The 20856-nt window shown below is 44.1% G+C and overlaps 2 non-coding genes across 2 annotated transcripts; both read left to right on the forward strand.

Annotated features, from left to right (window-relative positions):
• The first annotated feature begins 233 nt into the window (after nt 1–233).
• TRNAN-GUU (transfer RNA asparagine (anticodon GUU)) lies at nt 234–307 on the forward strand. The gene has a single exon. It is a non-coding gene; the product is annotated as a tRNA-Asn (tRNA).
• Nucleotides 308–2515: 2208 nt separating this feature from the next.
• Nucleotides 2516–2589, forward strand: TRNAN-GUU (transfer RNA asparagine (anticodon GUU)). Its single transcript has one exon. It is a non-coding gene; the product is annotated as a tRNA-Asn (tRNA).
• The last annotated feature ends 18267 nt before the right edge of the window (nt 2590–20856 follow it).

The following is a 20856-nucleotide window of genomic DNA, read 5'->3' on the forward strand; positions in this document are numbered from 1 at the left end:
TAATAGATATTTTACCTGCTATTATCTTAACCTTTTCATGGCTGAATGTGTTGATGGAGCCACATAGAATGACGCGAAGGTTTAAACGGAGTGTCATTTATGGGTTATGGTAAGCTTTACCACATACACACACACACACACACACACATACACATGTATGCTCCTGTGTAGCTCAGTGGTAAAGTCCTCGACTGACAGACCAGACCTCCAGGGTTCGTACTTCTATCATCCCGGCCTCCGTGGCGCAATCGGTTAGCGCGTTCGGCTGTTAACCGAAAGGTTGGTGGTTCGAGCCCACCCGGGGGCGGAGAAGGTTTTTGTTTAGAGGACGAGATGAATCTCTCTCTCCCAGTAACACACAAAACCAGTCACATACACATGAAATCACAAACACACACACACACACACACATATAAATGTATATATGCATATGCCATTCATTATCTAAATTATCGATCCAACGTATCACACATCCCATCATTCATAGGCAGCTACACCCTCACTGAAGACAAAACCTTTGCCCTCCAGCATATATGTGTATATAAGTGTATGTGAGTAGATGGATCTTTCTTCGTCTGTGTCCTGGCGCTACCTCGCTAAAACAAGAAACAGCGATCAAGTATCAATAATAGAGATATATTCTTTAGTGATTAGAATGATGAATGCGATTGTATCATAAGACATTTATTCACCTAAAACCCCAAGGAATATTACAGTATCTTATATCACAAACAGTTCTGGAAAGATCGCATTTCATTATGTGACTTTGTGCAGACATTAGCACAATGAGATGGAACCCCGCGAGTGTACTTACACCTCCCTCCCGCCATGGTCTAAACTATGTAATTACAATAGATAATCATGGATGATTAATACACGCTGTAGTTGATAATATCTTTAAGATTTTGCTGCTGTAGTTTTCAGTTTGTTTAACACTGTCATTTTTTAATAGCTCTCAGAGCTGATGTCTCACGAGCGGTTGCCATGTTTGATAATGTATTACGTAAGAGAAATGATATTTTCGTCTTCCATAACCTTCCTTGGAGATGGTGTTCGCTGAAGTTGGTATGTCATAGCTGAGTGTTCTCCAGCGGTGAAATGTTCACTATATCACGTAGTCATGTTCAAGTGGCGAACGAATGTCCTTGGAACATCACTAGACGAAGCTGTGCCGAACTCTGTTTCGAACAGAAGCGACACAGGTCTCGGTACTGCTTCGACCAAGTGTTTGCTTCGGTAAGGAAACTGCCAGGATTTCAAAGTGATTCAAAGAACATCTCTTTTTTTTTTTCTAGTGGATCCTGAATAAGCTAAGGTCTCCACCACAAAAAGTCGATATGTAAAGTATAAGTTTTCCTATGAAGAACGGGAAGAAGAAAAAAAAGAGTGATGCGATTATCTAAACAGATCAATGACCGAAGGGAAAAGATTAATGATTACAGAAAGAGAATCTTTGGCGATTTTCATTCCCTTTCCTTCTACTCCCTGTGAGTAACCACCTACAGGCTCAGAGAAACACTGTCTGGAAATTAGTGGCTCGTAATGCAATAAACTTGGGAAGAAAATGTTAGTGGAGGTGGTCGTGGAGGAGGATAAACTATGTTACTTTCCTGTTAGTAGTGGCACAGAACTGTGGCTTTCGAAACAAGGTGTTTATTTTAATCGCTCTATCACTGATGTATATAGTAATATAAACGTATATATATATATGTGTTGCAGCAACATACGTATATGCTCACAAACAAACGTCGAACATATATATATATATATATATATATATATATATATATATATATATATATATATATATATATATATATATATATGATGCAGAGGCAGAAGGCAGCAAGTCAGAGTGGTACAAAGAAGGAGAAATGCGATACCGTGATGGTTACCCATATGTTTGCTGGTTCTGTTACGGCTACATGAAGGGGATAATCCAGTGTGGGTTAGCATCAACTTCAGCCCAAAATTTCGAGACATGGAATGATAATATTTGGTCGGTCATTATATGTAATGATGGCGAGCCAATGGTACACACAGGGAGCTGGAGGGGGTGATGGTGTGGTGGTCATGATGGTGTTGTTGATAATGAGGTGGTGAAGGTATGGGTAGATAACTGTTGTTGTTATGATAGTAGTGGTGATGGAGTGGTTGTGGTGATATAGTGGGTGCAGCAATGATAGTTGTGGTGATGGCGTGGTGTGATGACATACTGCAGTGGTGATGGTGTGGTGATGAAGGTGTAAGTGCTATTGTGACGTTGATCCTGGTGGTGATAGGGTGGTGATAACAGTGATGGTGGTGATGGTGAAGTATCAGTTTCGCTTCAGCTTTAAGGGTATATGAAGCTTCGAGTAAGAATTCCTTCTATTTTCACTTCTTCAGACCATCCTGACTCCGAAACTAGCACACACACACACACACACACACACGTGTATGCTCCCGTGTAGCTCAGTGGTAAAGTGCTCGCCTGACAGACCAGAACTCCAGGATTCGTACTTCTACTATCCCGGCCTCCGTGGCGCAATCGGTTAGCGCGTTCGGCTGTTAACCGAAAGGTTGGTGGTTCGAGCCCACCCGGGGGCGGAGAAGGTTTTTGTTTAGAGGACGAGATGAATCTCTCTCTCCCAGTAACACACAAAAACCAGTCACGAAATATATATATATATATATATATATATATATATATATATACACATATGCCATTCATTATCAGAAGTATCGATTCAACATAGCGCAAGCCCAGTCATGCCCAAGCAGCCACACCCTTATTGAAGAGACGGGACACTTTCCCTCATCTCTTCCCCTACAGCTCCTAACAGCTCCTCGCTCCTCCCCTGCAGCTCCTCACCTCCTCCCCTGCAGCTCCCAAGCTCCTCCCCTGCAGCTCCCCTGCCCAGACAGACGCACATCACCTCACTTCGTGACCTGTGGTCCCCACTGCAGCTCAGCAGCTGTTCATATTTACCAAGTCAGTTGAGCCACAATATATTACTCAGGTTTGTCATTATCACTGCACGTTGGGGAAGCGAAGCCAACTGGTACCAGATGAAGCAACATGAAAGACACGTTTGATGGCCTCATTATGGGTTAATTAGATAATCCTCAGATGCAAAAAAGAAATGTAATTCAAATGTTCTTTTGATGAAAACTTTGAAAAAAACTAGATAATTTGCTGCTATGATGATAGAAATATCAATGTATTGAGAATCTAGCAATTAAAAGAGACTACAAAACATTGGGTAAATATTGGAGACGTGAGTACTGCAGAAACATTAGTTTATCTTCTTATCTCTCACTGATAACTCAGAGATGCAGTCCTTAATCTCGGGAAGTTTAAAAGACGATTATCAAAGAATGAGACACATGTTGGTGATCTATATCCCAGTGTCTCACTGTTGGTGATCTATATCCCAGTGTCTCACTGTTGGTGATCTATATCCCAGTGTCTCACTGTTGGTGATCTATATCCCAGGGTCTCACTGTCGATGTAATCTCTTCTTCACGACGGTAGCTGGACGATAGTGTGTGTCTGGCCCTTTCCCATGTGTTGTGGAGACGCTGTGCCGCAGGCGAGGCACCACCAGCTGAGAGGATGACTCTTTGTCTCTCTCTGTGCTACACTGGTGAGGACCAGACCCCTCCCAGCGTGTGGTCTGGACCCCAGTGACCAACAAAATTGCCTTCGGTACTCTGCAATGGTCAGTCAACTTCAGTGAACGTTGTCTTATATCTATAAGAAAACTATTTTCGAATATTTGAATATTTCTGTTATTATTCTCTATGGTCTTGGAACTCTGCAGCGTCCACACAATCCTGGGGGCAGGAACACCTACAATTCGCTCTAGTTCCTCTCTGGTGGTGGCATTTAGCATCCTGTACAACTCCATAAGCTGAGATGTCCCAGTGACCTGCTCCAGCAATGGGATGCGAACCTAACGACCTCGGAGCAGGAGCCCATCATCCTGACCCACACACTACCAAGAGCTCTCTCCCTCCCTGGTGGAGGAGGGGCGTGTGACCTGCCGTCACCAAGGGTCACTGATGGTTCGAAACTTTTAAGAGGTTCCTTTCCTGCTCTTACGAACGTATCCAAAGCCATTTAAGCTGGGAGTTGACGTCAATGCTTTCCTGCACCTCCCTCAGTCAAACTCTTTTCCAGTCGCTACGAAAACTGTGACTTGAACGAGGCCAACCAGGGAAACTACTCATAAGGTCATAAGGTCAAGTGTTGAGAACTACCTCAGTTTCTTCACTCGTGAGTCAGTGTTGAGAAGGAGACGATGCTAACTAACTGTGATGTCTTCTCCTTGTGCGTCAGAAACAAAATAATCAAATCAAAAGTAATGTTGAAGGAAAGGCAAAAAGTTGAAATGAATTTAGTGTTAAGAAGTTATAATTTTTCAGCTGAGTGGGGGAGACTTAGCAGAGATGTGTAATCCTTACGATGTAATTACCTCTTTGTAATCACTTTTTTTTACTGTATCGGGAGGGAGTTGTACATGAGTGGGGGGAGGGCCTCATCTCTTGTACTTCCTCTGCTATCATGCAGCTTTACGAGCTACATGCTGTCTGTATTCACAGATTCATTCAATTTATTGTAGAATTATTCATTTTCATGTCTTCTAAGCAACCTTCTAGAATGTTTTCGTTCAACCGCCTTTGTTTGTTCTATCCTCGCATCTTGCCAAGGAATGTTTCACTGCTGACTTCATCCAAATGGTTTACAAACGTAAAGATTATGACTGGGTCACCCCTCACTCCTCTCTCCTCCATGATGGACAAAATCTAAGGCAGAATTCTAACTTTCCCCCGCAATACGTCTCTCTTAATTCTGAAAGAAGAAAAAATATTCTGGGTTTAGTGAACTGGTTGCTGAATAGTCCTTAACCATATATTTGAATGGTATTCAAATATTCACCAGAAGGAAGTTGGTCTTCTTCAGTGTTCTCTCAGACGTTGGAATCAGACGAAAGGCTAGGGACGATGTCAACTCACACGTCTCTCTCTCTCTCTCTCTCTCTCTCTCTCTCTCTCTCTCTCTCTCTCTCTCTCTCTCTCTCTCTCTCTTCAACATCTCTCGGCGTAAAAATGAAGCCCTTATCACACATCATCTCCAGCATAAGCAATACAACACCGAGGCAACAAACACGTCTCCTCTGGGAGCGTCTCAGAGGTGTCAAGACGGCGAAAAAAAATCAGACACGAAGGAAAACCTTCAACTGGAAGAATACAAAAGGTGTGGGTAAAAGCCTTGTCCAGGCGCACCACCTCCTGGAAACCAAAAGAGACCCAGCTCGCCATTCTCTGGCGCTCTTACGGAGTGGTTTTCTCTTCCAGGAAGAAAGAGAGAGAGAGAGAGAGAGAGAGAGAGAGAGAGAGAGAGAGAGAGAGAGAGAGAGATTTAGCAGAGAGAAATGATAGTGTCCATGATGCCGCTTGCACGTGATCACTTCCCTATTTTTGGGCGTGCACGGAGCTCGGGGGTGGAAGAAGGTGGACAGATGGAGGAATGAATTGGGTTGTAAGAAGGGATGGACGTAGGGAGATAGGGGTGGATAGGGGAAGATGAGAGGGTGGAAGAAGGGATGAGTTAAAAGAGAAACAGGAATGGGTATGAGGATGATGAGGAAGGAGAGGTACAAGTAAATCAGTGAGGTTATGAGTTCAGGAAGCACGTACGGAGAAGGGAGGTGTCTGGCATGTGGTATGGGAGGCGCTGAAGGACACAGCTTGACTGCTGAAGAAAGAAGAGGAGGAGGAGGAAGAAGAAGAAGAAGAAGAGGAGGAGGAGGTGGCTGGGCGTCACCAGAGGGGACGGGCCAACTTGTCCTTGGGAGGTAAAGTGAGGATTTCTGTCACCTTGAGTACCTAGGATCGACCTTCGACGAGGCTTGCCACGTCGGCCGGGCTGGCGCGATGCACTCACCGCACGGTGAGGGAGGGAGATCTGAGCGACTCGTATTCAGGAGTTTATCACATGATAACATAACGGACACATGGGATTCAATGCATGACTGGATGTCCAGTGGCCATTCCCATGGTTCTGGTGCGAAACTATCGAGCATTTTAAAACATTGTCTGTATAGTCAACACCCACCGCCAACAGGTACACACACACACACACACACACACACACACACACACACACATACACGAGGTACGTCTCTAAGCAAACAATAAAGACTTGCTTTCACTTATCTTTTTTTCCTTCCGTATCACAAAATATTCCCACGTGAAGTCGTATTTCCCACGAAGGATCTCTTGCTCTGAAAAGAAAAATCATTGGGAAAAAGATCTGGAATTTTTACGTCAAAAAGTTTTGGTTTTAATTAAAGCTTCCGTCCCGCCCTCCCCTCACCACCCCCCACCCCCCACCCCAGCATGACTCTCATTCCCATCTCACCCAAGGTCAACCCCGGTGTGACCTGATGCCAGAGGATTTGCCCCTTACTCACTTAACGCTTTACGTCTATCCTGTTCTCTCTCTCTAGAGGGAGGTCGGGAGAAGAGAAGAGAGAGAGAGAGAGAGAGAGAGAGAGAGAGAGAGAGAGAGAGAGAGAGAGAGAGAGAGAGAGAGAGAGAGAAGTAAGGAAGGGTGAGGAGGAGGAGGAGGAGGAGTAGGAGGAGGTCAGGGTGTATGCGGGTCTGGTCACACAGCAGCAGCAGGAGGAGGTGGGCGAGTGAGGGATGTCTGGTGTGCAGCAGCCTCACACTGGGCGTCAAGAGGTCATTTGTTTCCTCAGTAGGGAACGGAATTTCTTCCGTCGGCAGGAAATGGACGGAAGGGAAATCCATATTTCTTTTATAGACAGAATTCCTTTTTCTTCTTTCTTCTTTGTCCTTTCTTCTTTTTCTCTCTACTTCTTATTCTACTTCTTCTTCTTCTTCTTCTTCTTATTCTTCTATTTCTTCTGAACGGAATATTATTGCTTATGAAAGTTTTTCACTTCAGGAATCTTAAAGATTTGTTTACTCTTTATTTTCAAAGTTAAGATGGATGCAATGAGAAAATATATATATATATATATATATATATATATATATATATATATATATATATATATATATATATATATATATATATATATACGGCCCAGAGAAATGACGTCCTCAGTAGTGAGATGGAATACATATTCGACCCACAGTGATGATGGCTTCAGTAGTTATGTTTTCCTCACGAAAAAAAAATAGATGAATCTACCCTTCTTTTCATCTTACCTCTTTTTCCCGTTTTCCTTTTTTTCGATTATTTCACCTCCTCACACTTTTCCCATCTTCTATTATCCGATTATCTAATCTCTTCGAGCTTTTTCCCATCTTCCCTTTTGTGATCATTTTACGTTTTCATTCGTTTTCCCCATCTTCTATTCCTAATTATTTTACCTCTTCTCCCTCTCTTTCCCACCTTTTGTTCTTCGCCCATTATTTCCCTATTGTCTGCCCTTCATTGAAGGTCTTTAGCCCCGATGAAGGTCCCTGGACGTGCCTGCAGCTTTCCACACACACTCACACACACACACACACACACACACACACACACACACACACAACGACCCAGCAGAGGATATGAAAGCCTCCTTCTTTCCCTTCTGGTTCTACCATTGAGGAAAACGTGGCGTGTAACGAGCGGCCCAACACCGCCCTGTATACCCCGGCTGTCTACACTGGGCGACTGTTCACCCTCAGGAATGGCACTGTTTTGCTCCGGCTGTCAACACAGTGCGGGGTAGGAAGGGGGGGGGGGGGGTGAAGGCAAGGGAATCGACTCCCAAAACAACTTTCACGAATTTCCATTGAAGTCTCTTGGTCCCTGATTCTTCTCTCTCTCTCTCTCTCTCTCTCTCTCTCTCTCTCTCTCTCTCTCTCTCTCTCTCTCTCTCTCTCCTCTCAGTTCAGTAGGAGTTCATCTGATTCTATTTGACATGGAATACAGTATATGTTTCCCGGAGACGATCCGCTTCATCAGGTGCAAACATTTCATTAAGTTATTTATATCCCAACAACAACACAAAAAATTCTATCTCTCTCTTCTGCCATTCTCAACTTCACACTGACCTGACCGTTAATGGAAGAGTGGGGTGGGTAGGGGGGGAGGGGGTGGTGCCCCCCCGTGGTTAAGGGGGGGGTTGTGTGGGGGAGGCGTTGGCCTGGGTAACGAGATGTGTGTGTGTGTGTGTGTTCAACTATTTTTCTTATGTTATCCATTCTTGATCATTCCTTCATAACGACTTGGTTGATGATAGAATGTTCTTTTAAAGTTACCGGAGGACGAATTAAAGTTAATAGTATTAGCAATTAAGACAGATTCGACGACGTTACGGGTGGCATAATCAGCAGTGGGGACCAATGGGACTAGGTTGTTAAGGTCTACAGGGTCGTGATCGTTTGCATGACTGGGATAACGGAGGGAGAGAGAGAGGAGCGAGAGATAGCGGAGGGAGGGGGAGAGGAGCGAGAGATAGCGGAGGGAGAGGGAGAGGAGCGAGAGATAGCGGAGGGAGGGGGAGAGGAGCGAGAAATAGCGGAGGGAGAGGGAGAGAACAGAGAGGAATAACAGAGGGAGAACGACAATGACTGGAAGTAGGACTTAAAACAGGAAGGAGAAGAGAGAGAGAGAGAGAGAGAGAGAGAGAGAGAGAGAGAGAGAGAGAGAGGTGCAGTATTGTGTCACATTCCTCCCTCCTCCACTGTACCAGTGAAAAGACTGGGAAGCAGGAGGACAAGAAGAGGTCCTCAGGGAGACTCAGACGTCCACAAGTTCCACACGCTTTGTCGCCTGGTGGACACTGTCTTGGTTCACGTCTGAGGAGGTCTGCAGTCTTGATCTGGCGAGAAAGAAAAAAAAAGAATAGGAAACTTCTCGTCTTGTAAAGTCTTCAGAACCCTAGACTTGGATGATTTGAATGTCTTAGGTGAAATCTCTCTCTCTCTCTCTCTCTCTCTCTCTCTCTCTCTCTCTCTCTCTCTCTCTGCAACGTAACCACTGCCCGACCAAAGTACGCTGCCCTCGCGCTGAGTCGTGTAGGACCGTCGATAACTAATGTGTTACGTGAGTTACTGAACCAGGTGGTGAGGGAGGGACAAGTAACACCGTTGGACCGGGAGGGTGAGGCTCAAGTCCCTCAGCTCCTAGATGGCTCCTAGAGTGTGCTTGTGTGGAAGTCTCGTGGTGGCAGCCTTTTGTCCCATCTCAGCGAACCGGAGGGGAGGATGTGATGTGGGTGCTCGAGAACACACAAGACCATCCTTATGGGTAAATCCTCACCAAATTTCCTTGAAACAACAGATAGGATTAGAAATCTTCCAAGATTTTCGCATCTCACGTCTATCAGCAGAGCTCGTCAGGGTTCCACGACTTACAGAGGCAAGTCATCACATCCTCCTGCGACCGTGTGACCCTTGAAGGGCGGAGGGTAATATTGGCTCTGAGGAAATAAGAACTCATCCTCGAGTCAAGGCCAACAGGGGGGAGGAGAGAGACGGCATGATAAATAGATCTGCAGCCAGGGTCAGATAATGTCTGGAAGATTACATCTTGGGAGGAAAAGAGAAAATCCTCCTGTATTATTACGATCTTTTTATTATTACGATTATCGATCCAATTCAGTATTTCGAAACGAGGTTTAGTGGTTAACACACGCATACACACACACACACACACACACACACACACACACACACACACACAGGCTTCGTTATCAGGCCCAGGTCACGTCCTCAGAACCATGAAGGTTAAGATTGTTCTCGTAGATGAGAAAATTCTGTCCTGGGTTAATGTACTCCATTTCCAGGCCCTGGCGTGAGCTATCCAAGGTCAGGAGGCACAATGGTGTCAGAAATTCATTGTGTGTTACTCCTCGTCCCGACATCACACTTGGCTCGTGAAAAGCCACGCGATAGTTATGTTCTTCCTCACAGATGAACAGTTCTATGTTATGGTATAACTCAAGATGTATCACATGCATGATAACAACTTAGTGAGTTGTTGGTTCACTGACTCAAGGTTGTAGGATTCTTCAGCTGCTTCTTACAACTTGCCAACTGGTAGAGCTAAATGAGAAACTTGTTTACATAATCATCTCGAAGAGGCGAAAGGTTTGGGTGAATTTTCGTCTGATTTACACTTACGTGTGTGTCTCTAGTGTACGTGAATTTCTAGATTCGTTCAGCAGTGTAGTGTATGTATAATGAATGTAATGCATATCTTTTACACTATCATGGCTTCCTATCACCTTCAGGAGGTCTCGGTCCATCCATCTATGGAGGAGGAGTCACGACGAACGGGAGACATGACATATTTGAAGGTAAAGGGGACGTGAGACGATTATCTCTCATGAGAGATGTCTCCCAATCACTCGAGGCCACAAGGGTGATAAGTATCTGTTGTGACCTCGGCCTCCAGTAGCTTACGCTTCGCCAGGTCAAAAGTTAAGTTTGGTTTCTCTGCGGTAGATGAGTTTGTCCTTGACTAAAGGATATGCGAATGCAAGTGTGACACAAGGGTGACTGTGGTTCTTGTAGTAGTTTCCGCGCATGTGTACATTTCTTCAAGATACTGTTGAAGTTTGTCGTTTGTGTTAGTATTATTTTTCATAGCTGAAGGAAACTTTTAAGTATTCAATAAGCTTAGCGTTTCAACAACGCTTGGTCTGAACAGCCTGAGGAGGTCAATGCTTTCTTCTGCTCTCTTATCACTCGCTATTCGTCCTCACTTAACTTGACTGGAAGCAACTTCTGCCTTCCTTGTTTCCAGATTTGACAGTAAAATGTTCATCATTATACACAATACATGAAAGTATTCATTTGATCTTGTAGTTGGAGGAGGTTTTTGTTCCTTTCTGGTCAAGGAATCTTACTGTGTCCATCAGATACTGTAACAACAAGACGATACAATAAAGTTATGCTTCGCATTCACAACTTTATCATCCACATATTGAGCTGTCGTGTCCTTATCTACTTCACAGTAACTGAGGGTTATCTATCTAAGCACTATAGGTCGATGAATATGAAATCTAAAGTCTTTACTCATGCATCATCTAATGAAAAGAAACCTGATACCAAGAGATGGTTTGAAAGTACTAACAAGTCCCCTGGAGGTTCCAATGCTCTGACATACTTAAGATTTTTTTTTTTATTGTCTTGCCCACGCCAGACGCAGAGGTATGTGTTGCATATGGAATCTCTATCTACTGTGACTCCATCTTTTCTTATATGACTTTTTATATCGATCTAGTAAAAGACGAACACAGGACGACTGGCGTGTCGTCTGATACCGAAGAGAGTAGGGTTATTGCTGCCATAAGTCGTGGTTCAGTTTACCAAACCATATGCTTTTGTCTCCTCTGATTTGCATTTAAGATCGACACTTGAATGATGTTGTTCGCTGGGTTCTCCTTCGACTGGAGCGAGAATACGCCAATCTCCATCTCCGAATGTTTGGAAGATCTCTCTTCATTAGGTTCAAACACCCTTTGTTTTGCCGCTTCAGCCCTGACTAGGCGTCAGATCCAGTTCGTTCCAAGGGACATGTTTCGTCTGTACCATCTATGCGGGCGGAGGAGCCCCACCACAACAATGTGAGGTTCCTGTTGTAGCTTGGGTTGGTGAAGCCACCCTCACCATCCCTCCCCTCCTCCCAACACTCCCCTTCCCTGATGCCGTTCAGCTGCTCCTCCCTGACGTATTCAGATCCAACTGAATCAGACACAAACACAAGTACCGTCCCTTTCACACCGACCCTCCTCCACCCCTCAGAGTTGATTGTGGACTTTTCAGTGAGTTCATCATTCTCCTTTTGAGCGTCGACACTAATTCTTTTGGTTCTGAAGGACGACTTATTCTTTTCCTCTCTCTCTCTCTCTCTCTCTCTCTCTCTCTCTCTCTCTCTCTCTCTCTCTCTCTCTCTCTCTCTCTCTCACTCTCTCATCAATACCTCGTCTTATCAAGGAGATCAAGACCCTATGGACCCAAAACATGGACTTAGAACACTTCGGGAACCTAGCCCATTTCTTGGCCCAGACGTCTGACCTACAGATCTTAATGTAAGATGGACATCGGTTGACCAACAGTGAGAAACTGACCAACAAAAATGCCCCGTAAGATTTCCTCCTCTTCCGCCTCCTCCTTCTCCTCTTCCTCCTCCTCTTCCTCCTCCTCCTCCTTCCTCCTCCGACCCCAGCATGAGAGGCTCATACCGTTATTGTAGGAGGCGTGAGGGGCGAGCCTCAGGTGTGTTGTGATCCTACCGACCCTGAAGTGTAAAATATTGCTGCACAAAATTATCGTCTTTCGCTCGTAAACTTACGAGATGGATATGAATATCACTTCCCCAAGCGCCTGCAGCTGTGGACAATAGTTGACAAAAATACCTAGAAGAAGTAAGGATATATTTACTAATTTATTATACTTAGTCGCTGCCTACCGCGTTAGCGAGGTAGCGCAAGGAAACAGACGAAAAGATTGGCCCATCCCACCTACATACACATATATATGCATAAACGCCCACACACGCACATATACATACCTATACATACCCATTTTGCTCTCCGAGATAACGTTCCCGCCTTCCGCACATTCTTCAACGCTCTCAGAACTTTCGCCCCCTCCCCCACCCTGTGACTCACTTCCGCTTCCCAGATATCTAAAACACTTCACTTCCTCCAGTTTTTCTCCATTCAATGACCCTCGTTGATCAGCATGACCCTCGTTGATCAGCATGACCCTCGTTGATCAGCATGACCCTCGTTGATCAGCATGACTCTCGTTGATCAGCATGACCCTCGTTGATCAGCATGACCCTCGTTGATCAGCATGACTCTCGTTGATCAGCATGACCCTCGTTGATCAGCATGACCCTCGTTGATCAGCATGACCCTCGTTGATCAGCATGACCCTCGTTGATGTTACAGCGGTGTATCCAAAGAGTTGTTGGCCTTGCGCGCCAGCGACATCCTCGAGCACAGATCGATGCATTAAGAAAACCACCTCGACTCGGGTTTACAGAAGACCATCTCGACTCGGGTTTACAGAGGACCACCTCGACTCGGGTTTACAGAGGACCACCTCGACTCGGGTTTACAGAAGACCACCTCGACTCAGGTTTACAGAGGTTCAGGTAACGAAAAAAGAAATCTCTTGGTCCTCAGGGTCCAGATGACAGCGACGCCCGACACCTGAGGGAGAGGAAGGAACAAGGAAGTCCTAGATATATATATGCCTGGAAATCTTGAGATTTTCAATCGGTGGGTTTAAAACAAATCTGAGCTCATTTGTAAGACTATGGAGAGGAAGGGGGAGGGGGTGAAGATGTAAAACAGGAGGAGAGTAGAAGGATGAATTACAGAGGTGAATAAAGGGATAAGAAGGGACGTCATCCAGAAAGAGACAAACTAATGGAGAAGAAAAGAGAGGAGTAGGAGAAGTACAAATTTCATTACGGGAAGAGAAGATGACAAAAGTAGAGGCAAGGAAAATGAAGGAGGAGGAGGAGGAAGAAGAAGAGGAGGAGGAGGAGGAGGAGGAGGAGGGGGAGGAAGAGGAAGAGGAGGAGGAGGAGGAAGCCACATAATGAGATTGGAGTCAATACAGAGCCACAGGTAGAAGGATGAAAGACACAGAAGAGGCACTCCATCGAAAAGTCTTCAACCATCTATTTGCCTCTCTCTCTCTCTCTCTCTCTCTCTCTCTCTCTCTCTCTCTCTCTCTCTCTCTCTCTCTCTCTCTCCTCCCCCCAGGCGACCTCCTCGGCCAGGTAACGTCATTCACAACGCTCGATCTGCCAACGTCATGAGGTGGGTGAGGTCACACGTGCGGCGAGCGTGTCAATAGCTCCTCACCAGGGGTCGACCCTGAGTCCTTACCTCAATGATGACCTTTCTGGGTGACCAAAAGCGAGAGTTGATTAGCTTTTTTAACGGGAAGACAAGTTACCTTTCTTAAGAAAAGTCTCGAATGTTAATTTTAAAGGAAAGGAATCATCTTGTCATAGCTGTGGAAGAGAAGAGTTTTATGTTCTTATTTATCACTATACTGTATAATGTCCTCAGGTTGCCACGTACTTATATAAGTTCTTGGATGTTTGAGGCAAACGCCCACTGTGTCACGGTATGTGGATATGTGAGGTACACAGACATACATCTATACAAGACAAAGATATAAGCCAGTCTGATCCAAGACAATAATTCAACAGTGATTCAACAGTGGATTAATTCACAGTACATCTGTTGGGAACCCCAGTCCCCCAGCTATTAGGGAACTTCACCAGTGCATGACATCATGTTTCTCAAACACTGAGCATAATGAAGATTGCAATGATCGGTTCTGTTCATGGAATTCGGTGATAGAAATGATTTTCATCTTTCGCGCTCTTATTATAAATACCTTTGCTTTCAGCATGTGATCTAGTAAGCTTCCTCCTCAAGGATATACTGGATCCACTCTTAGCTCACTTTATCTTTCTCTTCTTTACATTAAACAAACCACAGTTAGAACAACGTACAAAATTATCCCATACTCTACTATTCTTTGACATTATGGCTACGTACATTTGTTGTAGAACTTACTTTTAAGTAAAAGTGATTAGGTTACAGTACCACCTGCATCATACACTCAATGATATTCTGGGATGACCATATCACTTCATCGTGTGTCAAAATTCATCCTCAGTTGTCATCATAGTGCACCCCTTATGCCAGGGGGGGATCAGTCAGGTGGCCAGTCATCTGCCTCAGTCATTCCAGCTTGACTTACCAGCCACAGCGAGGGCCTGGAAGGCTCATCATGTCTCAGGCAGCGTATTTAACCACTCCAGCCTGGCAGACTGATTAATTATGGAGAGAGTAAAGACGGCGGGGGTTACCCTGCCTCTGCTGGCCTTACTAAGGGCTGGGAGAGGCTCTCCGACTCCTTCAGCGATAAGGGAGGAACCATTACTCCTCTGGGGCCAAGGGCTAAGCAGGCACACCCCACCTCTGTAGCGCCAGATAGGCACACTGTCTATTCCCCTTAACACCAAGGGACAAGGGGAAGCATCCACTCTTCCTGCTAACTCCAGCATGTCCAGCTTCCTCAACCCTTAATGACCTGGACGCTCATACAGGCACCGCTGGTAATAAGTATAGCTGTCATAGTGCCACAGTAGGGTCAAGTATACATGAGTGAGGATTATATAATACTTGTCATATGCATGAAGGATTCGACACTTTTGATATTACTAAGGTTGTTATATATATTTCGGGAATATTATGAATTCCTTGTGTTGCATTAGATGTTCGGAATATTCATCTCAGTGGGAATGATTTAGAACATCTACATATATCCAACATGTCAGGATGTCTGGCAATATCTTCGATTCAGACTCGCGTAAAGGACCTTCAACCCACATTGCTATCTTTTCAGTGTACGTCAGAGGATTTGATGATCTGCTGGTTAGGGATATTTGCTCATCAGGTCCGTAACTCAGCCTCTATCACACACCGACGTCTAATATTCCGCTCGAGGTTAAAGAAGAGAAAACTTATTTCTTTCCCTTGTGGAAAAACTTCTTAGAACAGAGAAGGCAGAATATAATGTTACTCCACCAATCCCTTCTGCCCTTTCTCCTCATGAAATACGCCTCTTCAAAACTATGAATGGCAAACGAGAATGAGCTATAATGATAGAAACAAGAAAGGCGTTCCATGGGAAACTTGTGTCGTCTACAATGCATTATAGTCCCTGGACCAGCATTATCTTACTATAAGTCATAACTCCAGTGGATAATATCATTACCAATGATATTATTGTAACACACAAAAAACGGCATGAGTAAGAGCCATGAAGACGGCAGCGTTCATAGAGAAATTCTGTCTTGCAAAACCCCAGTCGCACCCGCTCCAGGATAACCACAGACTGATACAGACCCTCTTGGCCAAGGACCAGGTGACGACCACAGACTGACACAGACCCGCTTGGCCAAGGACCAGGTGAGGACCACAGACTGATACAGACCCGCTTGGCCAAGGACCAGGTGACGACCACAGACTGATACAGACCCGCTTGGCCAAGGACCAGGTGAGGACCACAGATGATAAGGTTCCTCAGAATTACATCCTCACGTGAGAAAAAGAATTTTGATATTATTAGGTTGAGTTCCAGGGGCGACACTGCTCTGCAGTGACGGATGTAGAAGTCCTCTGACAGTGACCTGGGTTTCTGGTCCGCCCACTGATGAACAGTGAAACAATATCTTAAGTGTTATCACACACACACACACACACACACACACACACACACACACACACACACACACACACACGTTAGACAGTAAACATACAGGAATCATCTGTTGTAGAAAAAATACAGCCGATTGAACACACGGTTCTAAAATCCCGAAATGCGACGCCATTTCCAAGGCAAATGATTAATCAAACAAACGGACAACATACTGCCCAGTCACCAAATATTTACTCGTTTCAAAATAAAGAATTGATACATCAGGAAACATACAGGAATGACAAAATGTTTTTTAGGTTGAGTGGGTTTATCACACACAGTATATATATATATATATATATATATATATATATATATATATATATATATATATATATATATATTAGCAAGGGAATAGGTCGGTTGGTATGTGAGTTTGAATGGAAAATATTTTAGATAATTGAAGTGTTTTAAATACCTTGGGGTGGACATGGCTGCGAAGGGAGTGAGCTAACAGACGGGCATACATCAATCAGACTGTGATGAGAAATATCTCATATCATGAGAACAAGTGGACAATAGATAGCCGTCGGCTATCGAGAGATAAGAGAGATGAGAGCCTTATCGGGTCTCTTCTGTTGGGAGAGAATTCTCGCCAGATGCCTCCGTTTTCTTTAACCATCTCCGGGGACACTCTCATCTTTTAGCAAATAGATGTTGGGCATCTTGTAGACGCATTGTGACGCTGCTTCTACATTCCGGTAAATTAATATACATTGTGGTGTGTTTACAACGTGTTCTAACTTCCTGTCGTGTTTATATACGTGTTCTAATTTTCTTTGTGTGTTTATACGTGTGGTCTAACTTTATGATGTGTGTTTATACATGTGTTTCAACTTTTGGGTGTGTTTAGATACGAATTCTAGCTTTATAGTGTGTTTATATTCGTGTTCCGACTTGTTAGTGTTTTTTTATAAGAGTTTTAAATTCTTCGTGCCTTTATATACGTGTTCTAGCTTACTGGTGTGTTTATATATGTGTTCTAACATTTTGATGTGTTTATATATGTTCTAACAATCTAGTGTGTTCATATACGTGTTCTAACATTCTGGTATGTTTGAATACGTATTCTAACTTCTTGATGTGTATATACACGAGTTTTATTTGTGTGTGTGTGTGTGTGTGTGTGTGTGTGTGTGTGTGTGCTTCTATATGTTGTCTAAATGTCTAGTATGTTTATATGAGTATTCTAACTTTGGGTGTTGATACATTTTTTCTTTTATTAAGTTTCTATACGTAATCTAACTTTCTGGTGTGTTTATATGAGTATTCTAACCTTGTGGTGTCAATATTCTAACATTCTGGTGTGTTTTTATGAATATTCTAACTTTTTGGTGAGTCTATATGAGTATTCCAACTTTCTACTCACCACTGGATATCGTTCCAATAATATCCTCTCCTCCCCTGCTTCGTCTGGCAGTCTTCATCAAACCTACGTGCTGAGTAATGCTCCCATCCACCAGCTGAATGTCGACAGACTGGTCTATCCCTATTATCAAAGCAACAATACAATATTTGCATATTCTAATGTCCACAGCATAAGGGCTAGGAGAAGCTCCTCAATTCAAGGTTAGAAAAAAGAATATAAGAATTATAAGATAAGAATAATAAGACATCACATCAAAGTACCTGTATTTTGTTATCTAGTTTTATCTACTAGGAATCAATAGTATGGCATGGCCCTGCCAGACACAGATAGTGGTGGACGTCATGATAGGTCAGGCAGCCGTAAAGCACAGTACAATCGAATTACATTTATTATTCATGGAAAATGTAATTGAGATGTATGTGATTATGCCCGTGCACGCTACGATAGGAATGAGTATAATTGTCAATTACATTCAGCTACGTTTCAATTTACAACTTACCTCTAACTTAACCATATATCCAGTATACCTACGTAAGCGAAGAGCATATATATATATATATATATATATATATATATATATATATATATATATATATATATATATATAATGTATCGCAGCGAATGTTTAACGTCATGGCCATAACTGTGACTTAGCGAGAAACAATGACAATTTTCGAGGAAAACAAGAGAAAATGTGGTGTGGTGGTAATCGCATTAGGGAGGTAATGGGATTTGCCATCTGTCATGTTCTGTGGCAGCCCAGGGGTGGGGAGAGAGAGAGAGAGAGAGAGAGAGAGAGAGAGAGAGAGAGAGAGAGAGAGAGAGAGAGAGAGTTAAAAACACTCTGCTATGCTGATTCTTGCCAGCACGTGACGTTTTCTATTTCCCAGCATTATGGGTCTGGCTGGGTCACGGCGGGCGGGTCGCAGACTGAAGGAAAGAGAAGGTAAGAGCGAGATGGATCAGGGAAAATAAAGATGGATGTTGTAGGTGAGGAACCACATGATAGACAAGGGAGGGAGGGTGGTGGAGTTGGTCTATACCGACGCTCAACGCAATTCCTGCAGTAGTCAGGTGGTTACCAAGGCAGTGGTAAATTACCGACTCCTATACGACTCTTTCGGAAAGTCATGTGGTTAACGAGGGAGGAGAGTGGTAGATTTGAACTCCTAACTACTCTTGCAAATTGTCATGGGGTTAACGAGTGAAGTGCCCCCATTCCTCCCGACATAGCAGCCTTCAATGAACTAGATGGATCACCAATACAGTCTCGTCGGAGACATTTATATAGATTCTAACACTTCATAAGTGGTGTTGATTGTTGGCTGTCTCAGGATAGGGTATCAGATATTACCCCGAGATTCTTAATCAGAATGCAAAGGTAAACAAAGGCATTCAAACAGACATAGGCCACTGGATCCTTTCGAGGTTGTCTTGTGGTGATAGTGGAGGACTTGAGAAACTCACATCAGTGCAATACAAGTAACACTATCTCTGGACATCAATGTGACTTAAAGAGAAACAATGATAATTTTCGAGGGAAAATAAGAGAAAATGTTGCGTTGTCATGATCCACTCGGGAGCTGGGGGCAAACCCCAGACTGTTTTCTAATATATTGATGGTGATCTGCTGATGTGGTACTGAGTCTTTCACTTCACGATAGATTGCTGGTATCGGGAAGACCTCAGTAATGGGAGTTGAAATATATTATTTATATATAAGTTACTGTGGTCTTGCCTTGTGTGGCAGGGGTATAGAGAGAGAGAGAGAGAGAGAGAGAGAGAGAGAGAGAGAGAGAGAGAGAGTCACTCAAGGGATAAACCTTCAACTCCTGATGGTGGGCTACGCGAGAGCTGGTCGTCAGCGGTGTAAGGCCCCTTCATCCATCTGAGGTGAGGGAGGAGTAGAGCGAAGGTTAATAGCTTCTGCTGAGGTGGATGAAGGAAGCACGGAGCTCACCGCCAACGCTCATACCACCAGTCACAACATGGACAACGTCAGTATTTTAAAAGACGAACGTTGAAGTATCATCCATGGGCCACAAGAACCTTACTTCATGATCTCTCTCTCTACATCAAGGCCAAAGCTATTACCTTAGTGGGAGCCAAGGAAGGAGGGATCCCTATGGCTACATGAAAACCAAACGAAATACCATAGATAATATCGCATACAGAATACGATACATCACCCCTTTACCACAGACCTCCCTCAAGACTACGTAAGATCTGCGTCTACGGCACAAAATCTTTTCTTCACACCCAAGTTTAAGAATAATCATTCCGATGGAGTTGGTCAAAACTTATTCTTAAACCGTCTTCCCTCGGTAGCGGCAGCAGCAGCGGCACCATACGAAATCTGGTTATAGTTACGAAACTTCTTCAACACTGAGTCTGTCTTGGACCTATGAGACAGGCTTTAACTCACCTGTCTGAATGAACATCGAATATACATATATACATATTTTTTTTTTTTTTTATACTTTGTCGCTGTCTCCCGCGTTTGCGAGGTAGCGCAAGGAAACAGACGAAAGAAATGGCCCAACCCCCCCCCCATACACATGTACATACACACGTCCACACACGCAAATATACATACCTACACAGCTTTCCTTGGTTTACCCCGGACGCTTCACATGCCCTGATTCAATCCACTGACAGCACGTCAACCCCTGTATACCACATCGCTCCAATTCACTCTATTCCTTGCCCTCCTTTCACCCTCCTGCATGTTCAGGCCCCGATCACACAAAATCCTTTTCACTCCATCTTTCCACCTCCAATTTGGTCTCCCTCTTCTCCTCGTTCCCTCCACCTCCGACACATATATCCTCTTGGCCAATCTTTCCTCACTCATTCTCTCCATGTGCCCAAACCATTTCAAAACACCCTCTTCTGCTCTCTCAACCACGCTCTTTTTATTTCCACACATCTCTCTTACCCTTACGTTACTTACTCGATCAAACCACCTCACACCACACATTGTCCTCAAACATTTCATTTCCAGCACATCCATCCTCCTGCGCACAACTCTATCCATAGCCCACGCCTCGCAACCATACAACATTGTTGGAACTACTATTCCTTCAAACATACCCATTTTTGCTTTCCGGGATAATGTTCTCGACTTCCACACATTTTTCAAGGCTCTCAAAATTTTCGCCCCCTCCCCCACCCTATGATCCACTTCCGCTGACAGATCCACTCCCAGATATCTAAAACACTTCACTTCC

Source organism: Panulirus ornatus, chromosome 9 (assembly GCF_036320965.1).
Source record: "Panulirus ornatus isolate Po-2019 chromosome 9, ASM3632096v1, whole genome shotgun sequence".
In the NCBI taxonomy this organism is placed as follows: domain Eukaryota; kingdom Metazoa; phylum Arthropoda; class Malacostraca; order Decapoda; family Palinuridae; genus Panulirus; species Panulirus ornatus.